The sequence below is a fragment of the Kryptolebias marmoratus genome, linkage group LG19 (assembly GCF_001649575.2).
Source record: "Kryptolebias marmoratus isolate JLee-2015 linkage group LG19, ASM164957v2, whole genome shotgun sequence".
Classification (NCBI taxonomy): Eukaryota; Metazoa; Chordata; class Actinopteri; order Cyprinodontiformes; family Rivulidae; genus Kryptolebias; species Kryptolebias marmoratus.
In genome coordinates, this window is record NC_051448.1 from 17,778,288 (window position 1) to 17,791,246 (window position 12,959).

Consider the following 12,959-nt stretch of genomic DNA (forward strand, 5'->3'; position numbering starts at 1 on the left):
GCTCTGCAATCAGAGGAGAGAACCTGTAATTCTGACTTCTGTGGGCTTTTGTGCATGCAGCCGATTATGTGTACGTCTGTGTGTTCGCGTGAGTGCCCATAAGTGGCAGTTATTACAGACTGTGTCTCCGCCATTCATTGTCAGGGTAGGGGGGCGTCCACCATCTCATTTTGGTCAGCACCCCAATCAGACCTAGCAGACCACCCTTGTCAGGGTTAGCCACCCAGGAACCATGTCTTTGGATAGCTTGTATACGTCTGTGTGCTTGTGACCTCTAGTATTACAGACACCTCTAGGAACCATGTTTCATCTGGGCAACTATTCATCATTTCCATATTGTGGCCATGATGAGAAAGGGTTTCATAACACACGTGCGAGGAGATAAAATCACGGAAGAGAAAATTAATATTCTCTGGGCTTGTCAGGCTCATTTAAGCAAGCCCTGTGTTTCGTTGTGTGGCCTCTGACACAGATGATTGCGTGGGCAGCTATGCAGTTTTTCCTCATAATTACTTTTCGCCATGCTGCTCTTGTCCATTGTCAGCCTCAATAAGGCAGAGGTCTGTGGAAGAGAGAGAGAGAGTGAGGGAGGGAGAGTGAGACAGGGACGCTGAGATTGAGCATGGTGCCTTTTTTGACTTGTGCACCATCCTCTTTCTTAAAAAATATATTTATATATCTTTGTGCTTTTTGTGCCATTTGCACACTCTGGTGAGGCCCAGCCATATTGGCTGTAACTGGATTTCACTTACTGATATTTTACTGCTAATTACCCCAGTTCCGATTTACTGAACTAATCAAGCAAGCACAATGAAACAAGCTAGATTAAAATGCATCACATAAACTATCATTAGCACCTGTCATTTCTTTATTTTAGCAGATTACCAAATGAAGTCTGAATCAACTGGGTTTTGCTGCTGAAAACATGCACATATAATCCCATTCTTATTTATGCATTAGGCTTTCATTAAATATTCATGGCAGCACTTTAATGCACATGAATCCAAAGTTATCAAACACTGCAATGAGCACGTACACACACTCAAATACATTTATGAAATTATGAATGTGCAATACTTCCAGGAATTTCTTTTAGAACACATTCCAAGTACACTCACTGACAAAAAAGTTAATCACCTGGAAAAACTGGTCCAATTTTGATGTAATTTAGTCCATATGCAGACCAGTGATGGGTATGTAAATGACTCAATTTGCAAAAAGCTGGCACGTCTAGAACAGACACTAGGAGGCATCAGTTACGGAGCAATAGTGTTGTCTAGCAGTCGCTGAAGCTTCTGACAGTCACTGAATGAAAGTCACCAGCCACAGAAGATTCCTCATAGATGCATTGGAAAACATTACCGGCGCTTGATGGAGTTTAACTTGGGTCAGATTGTGAGTTTACATGAGGCTGGGGGTCGTATCGCGTATCATGCAACTGCCCAGCCTGTGGGACGTACAGATGCTCCAGTGGCCTGTCGTTGGAACCAATGTTACCTACACACGTCAAGAAGGTTCCAGTCCACCAAGGTAGGATCCTCATATTGTGAGTTCTGTGACTGCAACTGCCATCCAAAGATTTTGACCCCTACACAACACCTCATGTCATTCCACACTGTGTTTCAACATCTAGTATCTGCAGCGGTCCCATAACCAGGAGGCTTTGACTGATGATGAGTGGCATCATATCATCATCAGCAATAAATCATTATAACCATCAAGACAATTATGTGCAAGTATGGTGGTACTGACTGGAGAGAATCAATCTTGCCAGTGTTACTCCTGACATTGTGGTGTGGGGAGCCACAGGCACGACTTCAGGGCCCCTTTGATAGTGATTTGGAGGAACCTGATAGCACAGTTTTATATCAGTGACGTACTTTGTACTACTCTTACCCCTCCTGAGGCAGCACTGTGATACAGTCTTGGAACAAGACAGCACCCATTTACACATGACACTTGTGTGACACTTTGTGTCATGTTTAGGTACTCCCCTGGACAGCCAGGTCCTTCAGTCTTTTCCCAGATTAACATATGTGGACATCAACTCTAACCAAGTGTTGACCCTCTGGATCTCAAAGGCCAGGTACAACAGCTGTAGGGTAACTTACTGCAACAAAGGATTGAAATGGCTGTAGAACTCCATTTTAGATCGAATCATTGCTTCTGTTTAAGCCCGAGAGGTTGCCACACCCTACTGACATGGGACAAGTGGGAGATGGGACAAGTGGAGTACTCGTACTATCAACTGTTTTCTATTTGACTTGATGTTATAATAAATGCAGTACTGTCACATGATCATTCAGCATGTGTAGCTAGATTTTATTTACTTTGCTGTCACAATGCTTAACTTTTTTTTTTGTCAGTATCTACATAATACTCACATGCCTGGGTACCATTAAACATCCACACTCCCTTTAGGTTTCTCTCATGCACAGCAATCAGGCAGCAAAAATAATGAAACAATAGTTTAATTATTTCCATGATTAAAGCTTACTACTTCTCATTAAATCATTTGCTTCCATCTCAGCCTTTCTGCAGTGCAACAGCTGACTAAATGCAAAAAAGTTAAAAAAAAAGTTGACTAAAGAACCATATCTGTGCATGGAACAGAGTTATTTTAATTGAGTGTCCTGAGCGATGAGCCAGCTAGAAGGTGCTTTAATTTGCAGGGATGGCTAAACAGATGTAGCGTTATAAAGTAATGTAATGGACTTTTCCTCCCCACCCAGTAAATGAGCCTGGAAAAGTGATGAACTGGGAAAATGGATCTAAGGGAGAAAACTCAAACTAAGAAAAAAATAAGGTGACATTTAGTACAATAACTCTGTTGCAAGCAAAGAGCTGATGAGTGACACCCTTTTTTGTGTTTTAAATATATATGTAGGTGGCTGTGTGTGTGTGCTGGATAATGCATGATGTTTCTGTTCAGAGAGGGTTGAATTCCTTGGAGGTGTGTTTAAATGCATGTTTCCAGGATGTGGGAACCATTCACTTATGAATGTTACGAATGTGTCGTTTCTGTGTGTACGTGTAACTGTGTGTGTGCGTGCTTGTGTGTTTGCAGACCAAGTAGTGAGCTAGATAAATCCAAGGTTAACTGTTGTCAAACCAGCCTTCGGGCCATGGCTGCGTGGTAGACGCAAGAGCCATGAAGTGCTCCCATAAGAGGGACCGCTGAGCCTGGCTCCAGCTGTCGAGCTGCAAATAAGCACACCCACCCTACATTCCTGACAACACAGACATATGCCACAATCTGTGTCCGAGGATCCTTGGGGCACAGAGGAAGTGGCATGCTTTCTCTTGGAAACGAACCCCTCTCGGCCGGTAGAGTGCGAAGAGGGAGGCCATGTTTCACAGTGGTGCTATGACAGGGATCTCACAGCATGTGCAAACACACACACACATGGAGTAAGGTCGAATGTGATCCGCTCTATCAGCGAACAGGAGCTGGCAAGGTGAATGTTGCACGTCTCTGCACTGGCACACCAATGACAGATGGAGCCCAGGTGCCATTAGGCAGACAAACGATGGCTTCATTAGGACGTGCCACTGGCAAGTGATGAATGCTGCCCTCTCCCAGCCATATTTGGAGCAAGATAAAAAAACGGGAAAAAAGGATGAGATGCCATGTAGGTTGATCTGAAGGTAGCTTTTTTTTGTTTGTTTGTTTCAACTTTTTGCTTTGAGGCTGCGATAAATACGATAAAGAACAATACACCAAACGGGGTACTTCACATTAAATAGCTGAGTGGAATTCAAAGACATTTTTAGTTAATAAATAATAACTATTATTTGTTTTCTTTGTTCTAGTTATTTGCAGTCCTTTTATCAAAATGGTGTGAAATAAGTGTTTTATAATCAAAACTTCTCATGAACCACTGGAAAAATTTTAGAGAAACTGTCAAAGTAATCTCAATATGTACATCTAAAGCTGATTTAACTTTTGGAGTTAACCCAGTTCAAGACGGCCACCATTGCTAAGCAACTTCAGCAAACACAAAATGGCTCTAACCCAGTCAATCCTACAAATGTTGAGCTCAAATTTGACATGGTTTTAGTTGAGTGATCCCCAACTCATACCCCAAGCAATAATTGATTACATGAGAATTTATAAGCTTTGGGGTTTTTTTAACTATTGGAGACAACTCTGTCTGTTAGGGAAATATTTCCTGAACCACTGACCAAATTTAATTTAACTTTTTTTAAATAATCATTGGATGCATATCTACACCTGATTATCTTTTAGATTCAACCCAATTCAAAATGTGGCCACAGCCAACTGAACCTAAAGACTAATATAGCTATAAAAGAGTTTGACAGACACTGAGCTAAGTTTCTGTGGTAACGAAGAGTCTTCCCCATTGCATACTCTGAGGGTTACATTGTGTCAGATCTTTGACTAAACTATAACTTTTGGAGTCAACCTTGTTCATCTGTTGGCAAAATATCTCATGAATCAATCAACAGGTTTTAATGAAATATTCAGAAAGTAATCATTGGATGGACATTTACAACTAATTATCAATGAGAGTTGGTCCAGTTTAACATGGCCAACACAGCTAATCAATTTTGCCCAGCACAAGAACGGTCATAACTGAGTCAGTTTTACAGATATCAAGCTAAAATCTGGCGTGGTAGTGGTTGAGCATCATCCCCAACACATACGCAAGCGTCATCCCTAACACATTGCGCAAGATCTCGCAGTACTGTGTGAGTTCAAACAGAAATTGGACCAAAACATCATATGATGATCTTAGTTCAAAACTGTAGTACGAAAGGTAGTGGGCCATTTGTATTCCTTTAAAGAATGTTTGGTATGTAATTGCTTTCAATGCTTTTTAATGTTGCAAATTTAAATTTACTCCTGCTCCTTGTGATCTGAGGCTGTTCTCATCAATAGCGTGACATCAGCATATCCCTCAACACCTCCTGCTCAGCTCACACATAAAACAAAAAACGGGGGGTGTTGAGGATGACGCGGCAGTGGCAGAGAAATATTGAAGAGAAGGCAGGGAAGGCGGGGAATGATCTTGAGAGAGATGATGAGAGACAGAAAAGGGAGGCTCAGCGAGACGAGGAGGGTGGGAGGCGTGCCACAGGCCACAATGACTCCCCCTTCCCGCTCACATCCATGTCACCTCGCCGTGTTGCAAATTAGGCTGCACATGCTCGCTGGAGATGTCAGAACATATATCTCAACAGTTGGCTTCAATTTGCATAGGTGCTCTGAGGCCTTTTTTTTAATCCAAAAACCTTATTTTGCCATCAAAACCTTAGTATTGTTTAATATTAGGTTGTAAAAATAGAAAATGTTTCATTGTATTAAAGATTTTTTTAAACATAATTTTTAAAAAAATATATCAAAATTAAAGGCCTAGCATCCCTTGAATTCATATTGCCTGCTGCCATTCATGCCAGAGTTTTAGACTAAAATTATCTTGTGTTGAGAATCGACAAAGTTGTAGTTTGGTTAAACCTTAAAAATAATGTGATGCACAACTTTATCCTCACAATACAGTATGTATTGTAATTTACACTCAGCTTCTACCACATTAAACTTAAGTTCAATGTTTGTACATTTAGCTAAGTTAAAGCCATTTTTGTGTTGGTGAATGTCATTTAGCTGTGGCAGCCATCTTGAATTGGACTGGCTCCAAAAGTTCATCAATGGTAGATGTAGATCCAGTAATTAGATAGTTTCATCAAAATTCCTTGCAGTGGTTTGTAAGATATTTTTCTAACAAAGAGGGTTGACTTTAACATTAAATGCAAAGGTTGTAGGCAAAGATGTCACACAATATACCAGTCAGATGAGTTTTTGGTAAAAGCTTTTTTTCCTAAATATTGTTAAAATCTCATCTTGAGAGGTAAATGTCCCGTTACACTCCTCCTCAGCAGCCATTTAGCCTAGATTTTCACAATTACCAAAAGGCTTGTCAGAAAAAGTACCAAAATCCCTCTAATGCCCAATTAAGTTCTCTTTAGACTTGAGATATCTGTTCTTCACTGCTTTAGCTTTGACTGTGAAAGTTGCGGAGAGGTCCTTATGGTGGGCATAAATTATCCTTTTACACAAGATTGGATAGTGAATAACTAAATGAGATGACTAAAGTCATCTCATGGTGATGTGTTTTGCCACAAACATCTATCTTAAAGTAACAAGCGAGCTGCATGGGGTTGAATATTATTGGACTGCATAATCTGACAAAGCAGATGATGAGGAAACGAAATGACTGCAGCTAATTATTGAAGGTAAAATACTGAAGTTGGAAAATTTGGACCGCGCTGTTAATTTATTTAGTAATACAATCTGTTTGATTCCTGTGAACAGCTTGTCAGAAGCCAAAATAGATCAGGGATGTGTGTTTTTATGTTAATGCAGAAGTTCAGACCTGGACCGTGTTGAAATCGAAGCATGTATACTTTGTTAAATTCTTGTTGCAAAGGGATTTTGAGCAGCACCAGGAGGGTAAATCATGCATGAAACCTATTCAGATGCCACCAGATTAGCAGAAGCATATCAGGGCTATCCAGACTTTCTAGGGTCACTGGGGGTCTCACCCAGCTTGCATGCCAAAGTTTCAGACAAAGATCTAGTTTGATTAGTTTGTGCTCAAAGTTGGGTATGACTCTCAGCTGATACCATGCAAAACTGTATCTTGAAATCTGTAAAACTGATTTATAGCCATTTTATTGTTCTCTAATGTCAGTTGACTGTGACGACCATCTTCCATTGTCGATATATATCCTGTGATTACTTCCTGAAGGTTTCATTAAAATCCATTTACTGGTTCATGAAATATTTTGCTGACAGACAGACATAGAAAGTTGCATGGTCATCTGCCTTTTAAGGTTGCGTGTGAGTAAAACGATGCGATGTGAAAAATCTCCAAGAAGCGCTCGATCAATTCTCTTAGATAAAGATGATAAATTGCTGGCCCCTGGGCCACATCAAGCCTATGACCTTGTTCAGTTTAGGCTGGAAAGTATTAAATCTTTTAATAAATCAAACACAATCTGACACAGCATGCGGTTTGCTCACTCCCATGTGATGCAACTTGACTTGGACACTGACTTGAAGCAAAAAGAAAACCTGCTGCTGAGCCTGCTGGAGATTTCTGGTTGTTTACCTCGTTAGAATCCAAGAGGAGCTGCACTGTGGGGAAACCCAGTTTGAAGTCCAGTGTTGAATCTTCTTATTTTTGCTGCCAATCTTGGCTTTCTGCAGGTATTTAGTTTTCTGTGAGCTTGTTTTGCAGTTGGAGCAGGAGTCAGCTGCAAATGTGTAAACAGTTGAAATAATGATTGTGCCCACTTTGAAATGAAGGTAAAATAAACCCTGTTCTTTGACAGTGCATTGTTTTTGGTGCTTTTACATTTTCCTTGTTACTGTTTATGTGCAGTAATTCACAAATAAAGTCATTATGTCCCCTCTGAGTCTTGAACCACCAACTAGGGGTCTGCGGATAATTTCCAGAAATCAAATTAAATTTCATAATGACTGCCAATGACACATTTTCCCTATAATTGTTGCAAAAAGTAAAGCTAGTAATAAGTGACTGACTGTTTGTGTTGTCATTATGCTCCTGTTTATTGGTGGTGTTAGTAATATTTGTACGTAAACCAGAGATGCTGTTATTGTTTTGGGACATGAGATAAAACATTTAGGAACACCTGGTCTAAAACCTTTGCAGAATAAAGCAACATGGCAAATAGCATTTATTTATAGTAGCAAAAAAAATCAATAAAACTCAACGGGCATAATTACCAGAAAGATGGCTGATCAGAACTTGGCCTTCACACACGCTGACTAGTTCCGCCTTTTGAGCAAATGGTGATGACAACTGTTCTTAGACGATTTTAATGTTTTGGGTTGTTGCAGAGTGCACCGATTGTGGTAAACTACAAGCAGGACTAATGATAATTTTCAGCTACTATTGATTTTTCATGTGTCCTTGACACTGTCCCATTTAAAATTATAAATATCCCGTGGTCTCTTTTATACTTTGTCTTCATTGTTACCTAGCAACTGGTCAAAAAATGGGAAAAGCTCTATCCAATAAATCTATCACATAAAAACAAACTTTACGACTTTACACTGCAAGTCATAAAGGTATAAACGCGTCTCCATGTTAGAACATTCAGCGCTCCCTTTTACGCTTTAGTTAGAACCATTCAAGACTATCTCAAAAGTAAATGGGCTGTAATTGGAAACAGTTATGTTTAGTGAACAGATGTAGTACAAAAATTCAGGGCCCTCTGGTCAGGTGGAAATATTGAAAAATAATCTAAACTTTTTTTTTTAAAATACAGTCAAGTCTGCAAAAGTTCAAATTCTTAGCTGCACAACAGTGTTGTTTGATTTCTTTGTAATTAAGTAAAGAATGAGGATCAGGTACATGGTGATAGCTTCGTAATATGATACTTAAAGCTTTCTTAGCTAGTACCAGCCATTTATGATAAACACATCACTCAGTCACTGCCCCCTGTTATTTCAGTAATAAATGATGTTCCAGGCACATTTTTTCCCTCAGAAACCCCACTGTAATTTGACTTCATTAAAATTGTAATGTAATGTTAGAGCTCATGAAAGTGAACCAGAGAACCAAGTCTGCCTTGTGATTTTTATACACACACACACACGCACACTCCCCCCTGCTGCTTTAGAGGAATATGTTCTTTGATGTGCATGAAAGAAGCAGGAATCCACATTTTCTTTATAAATCTTTTCATTTGTTATCTATCTCGCCATAACAATTGGAAACTAAAGTCACCTCGAGCTGCACTCGGGGATGACGAGCACACAATGCACAATTTATAATTGTTTGTTTTCTCTCTCCCCTTTGCCTCCCTCTTTTGCCTGACATTTTGTCTCCCAGCCATCCTCTGGCACACAGCTCTGTCTTGGGAGGCAGGTGCTTGAGTTGTGCTTAGCGTTCTGCATTGTGGGCTCTGATGGGACTGGCGATGCATTATATTGCCAGCCAGAGATTGCCGTCTCATGGCTGCAGTCAGATGGGGAAATGGATGCTGCCTGTGAACCCTGCACAGGGATAAGGAGAAAACCAGGCAGAGGGTTCAGCCAAAATGCTCCCAATGTTTTAAAGAAAAGTGTTAGCCCATTGTAAATTTGTGTGTGTAAGTGTGTGTGTGGGCAGGGGGGGGGCGAGCAGTAGCAGTCATCAGTTTTGCAAAAGGAAGTTACATTAGGTAAAGATACCAATCAGTCGTGGTAAAGAAAGAACTGAGACGAAAGGTAAAGCTCAGTTTGCCAGTCACTCTATGATCCGACCCTCACCTATGACCATGAGCTAAGGGGAATGACCAAAAAAATGAAATTTCAATTATAAGTGGCTGGACCCATTTTTAGGAATTGGGTGAGGAGCGCAGCTATTTTTTAGGAGCACAGATTAAAGTTGCTGCTTCTCCACATAAAAAAGGAGTCAGTTGTGGTGGTGCACAAACCCCACCAAGAAGACATATTGGTGGAAAGCCAGGATTTGCTGGAGCAAATATAGGCCTTTTTTTTTTTTTAACAAAACTGGTCTGTGAAATAACCACAAAGACCAGTCAGTCTTTAAGCTGCCTTTGATCGTTTATAAATCACTAATTGAGCCGACCACATCCCTCATAGACATGAGCTTTCAGAGATGAAGTGAGCTTCACAAAACCAAAAAAAGGCTTGGAGCTGAACTCTACTGCGTTGACGTGGAGCACCATGCATTAAATGTGTGATGGACGTATTCATCATGTCCTTTTCAAAAACATGTCAAATTAACTCAGTTCAGCGTTGCAGTTGGGTGGTCGTTCCGACTATAAGTCATCGCTGCATCACATCCTTGAGCTATACAACTAGCTCACCTTTTCACATGTTGACTGTTACTGCACTGTTACGACCTCGCTTGGCTGCACAAAGTCACTACAGTGGTGGGTTGTCTTCAATCCCCATGCTGCTGCAGTTCATTAAGTCCTTTTCAGTTTGGCTAAAAGGCCTACATTTACTTTACTTTTTTTTGTACCATCTCTGCTTTGAATAAATTTAAATAAAAATAAAATAATCACTATGTGATGTAGTATTTAATATGCAGTTTGACCACAGCAGCCTCCTGGACCAGCTTTAAAAATGGAATGGCCGTATTGATCAACTGCATTTGTTTCATTACAAAGGGCTGTTAAAGCCATCTGACAGGTTGTTTGCACGGTAGATCTGAGCTCTTTGGCACAAGCAGTTTGTTTTGATGGACAAAAGCCGGCCTATGTGATGGCAGAACAGCATTATTTTTTCTTTCTCCTATTTTCATTGAACACTTCAAGCATGTTTAGGTCACATATACTCAAGGACTTAGCAGATTTGCCCAGTCCTGATCTTCCCAGAAAACAAAATATTTTCCCCTTCCAAAAGATCTCACTATTTCAGTTTTCTCTTTCACTGTGTGTAGGATGAAACATGCTAATCTATGTTTCTGTGAAATTCAACAGAATGTAACTGTACAGCCAGTTACCAACAATCATCAGCTTGTCTAAAATCATCTCCAGAGCAAAACCTGCTCTGCTCCAGTTGTGCTGTCTGTAACAATCACAGATCTTTGAGCTGCCACATCATTGCCACTTAGATTACAAAGCCAAAGGTTGCCCTCGCTGGCATGTGTGTGTGCACATGTGTGTTGCTTTCAAAAGGAAGCACCCATGGAGTGTCAAGCCTGGCCAGGTGTTGTGAGGTGACGGCGAACCTATTTTCCAGCTGGCTGCTCCTGTTAGGAGTCTGCCGGGCACACAAATCGTGGGGATTGATTTTGCTCAACCACAGTGGGGTGAAAAAAAAGAAGAAGCTGTGATTACAATGCAGGCCTCAGCCAAACTTTAACAACTTTGAAATTCTCCTCTCCTCCACTCTGTCATCGTCTCCAGTCCTTTTTTCCCTCGGCCCTAAATAAGCGGTTTTCATTTTCAGGTTATTTTCCTGTTGCAGGAGAAGCCTTTTAACGGGAGGCTTGCACTGTGGCTGAAGCAATTATATGTGCTGCACCCATTTGTGGATAAAAGGAAACATTCTTTGCTGGTTTTATGTAGCAATAAGTTTAAATGGAGGTTAGTCCAGAGGGATACATTAAGGTGCATATTGAGCTTTTTAAAATGTAAACTATACATTCACACAAGACATAAAACATCCTACTTTTATTAGGAATGTCCCTCGACTTTACTGGCTTTAGGCTGTCAGGTTACTCACAACACAATTCAATTTGGCATCTTCTCAAAGGCTGTTGAACTCCTGTCTAATACGGCTCAGTGAGCAAATGCCAGAATACTCGATGCAACTGTTCATTTAATGGTTTGTTCATTTAATGGCATCCGCACCAGATCAAGCTTCTGTGTGTTGCGGTCGGAGGAGAGGCAGTCAAAGACAGCTCCCTGGAGAGTCGGCACAAGTCTCTGTGCTGTTAGCTATTGAACAAGAAAAGGCAAGCACTCTTTTTTTCCCTCTCAATAAAGACATATATGAAGAGAAGAGGAAGTGAGACAAAGCATGTCGCTCTAATGTCAAATCAGTTTATTTCTTTAACATTTTTAAGACAAACTGTTGGTGACCAAAGATCAATATTAAAAACAGATTATTTAAAGCTGTAAGAAAATGGCAAGATATTCTGCTCAACTGGAATCAAAAGACAGTGAAAATAAATGAATTTTTGGCATAAATTTAAAATGATCCACAGTCTGAGTAGCTTTAACCTCTGGTTTTGAGCCTAGATCTGGGAATGACCAAAAACAGCTGGTTTGTAGATCTCAAGTTAGACTGTGATGAAGTTCAGTCATTTCAAGTGGTGCCATGCAATTTAGACTCTGGCAAACAAGTAGTCAAATTCTTAACTGAAGTCTGAAATGGATGGGAAGGCCAGAACACGTGATATGATCATGCTTTCTTTCCTGTTAGAAGGTGAGCTGCTGCGTTTGGAACAGAGAATTACAGTAATCCAAATAAGATGTAATAAAGACAAGAGTTACTGTCTCAAACTGATCTAATGAAATCTAATATAAGTCCCAACTTTTCTGAAAAGCCTCGTTGGGGGTAAAAAAAAAAAGTTAATCTTGACAACTGTGCTAAACTGTTCCTCAAATTTAAAATATACAATCACAATTCACACCAAGTGACCTGGCAGATGAGTGAAAATGAGTATTTACTGGCCTGAAGGCACCGTCATAGCAGTTTAGTTTTGACCAACTAAGATTAAGGATGTTTATATAAATCAATATTCATGCATCTCTGAGACAGTTAAGCAAAGGTGAATAGCAGTATAACTGTTAGCTTGAGCAGAAAAATCAAGTGAAAGCAGAAAATGGAAAAATGGTGAAAGGTGAAGTCCTGTCTGAAGATGGACCCCAATGTAGAAAATGAAAAGACAATGGGGCCTAAAATGAAGTCTTGACATACTCCATATTTAGGAGACTTGAAGAATACTTCCTCAGTTGGACAGAGAAGCTCCTGTTTGTTAAAAACGAGTGGAAACATTTGTTTCTTTTAATCTCAACATGAGTCCAGATGTGAAACAGGAATGTTGGAATCCACTAAAAAAAGCTGTAATTAAATATAGTCGTACTGAGACAACGGGTTTATCAGACTGTTGTAAAATAAAAACTAAACCTACTTTTGCTGGTAGAAGCAGATTGCACATTTGGTTTTGTTTGGAAGCTTCCATCTTGTCAATTACAAATTATTACCACTTTCATACTTTCTTTATATGGCAAAATCACTGTTTTTTTTTTTTTTGTTTTTTTGTTTTTTTTACTGAGTGTGAAAAGGTTTTACCTAAAAGACCACTCACTGAGTGCAGAGCTCTTACAGCTCCCTACCAGAGTCCTGGCATTCATATAGGAGCCCATTCACTGCAATCTTTGTCCTCCTGACAGCTTGGACAACTTGATTTCTTCCTTGACGACTGGCGAACAGGTGGCTTTGAAAT

At 40.1% G+C, this 12,959-nt stretch overlaps 1 protein-coding gene across 10 annotated transcripts in view; it reads left to right on the forward strand.

The window, feature by feature from the left end:
* Positions 1-12,959, forward strand: part of LOC108231818 (neurexin-3b) — a 373,487-nt gene that overhangs the window by 200,756 nt on the left and 159,772 nt on the right. The gene's annotated exons all lie outside the window — the stretch shown is intronic.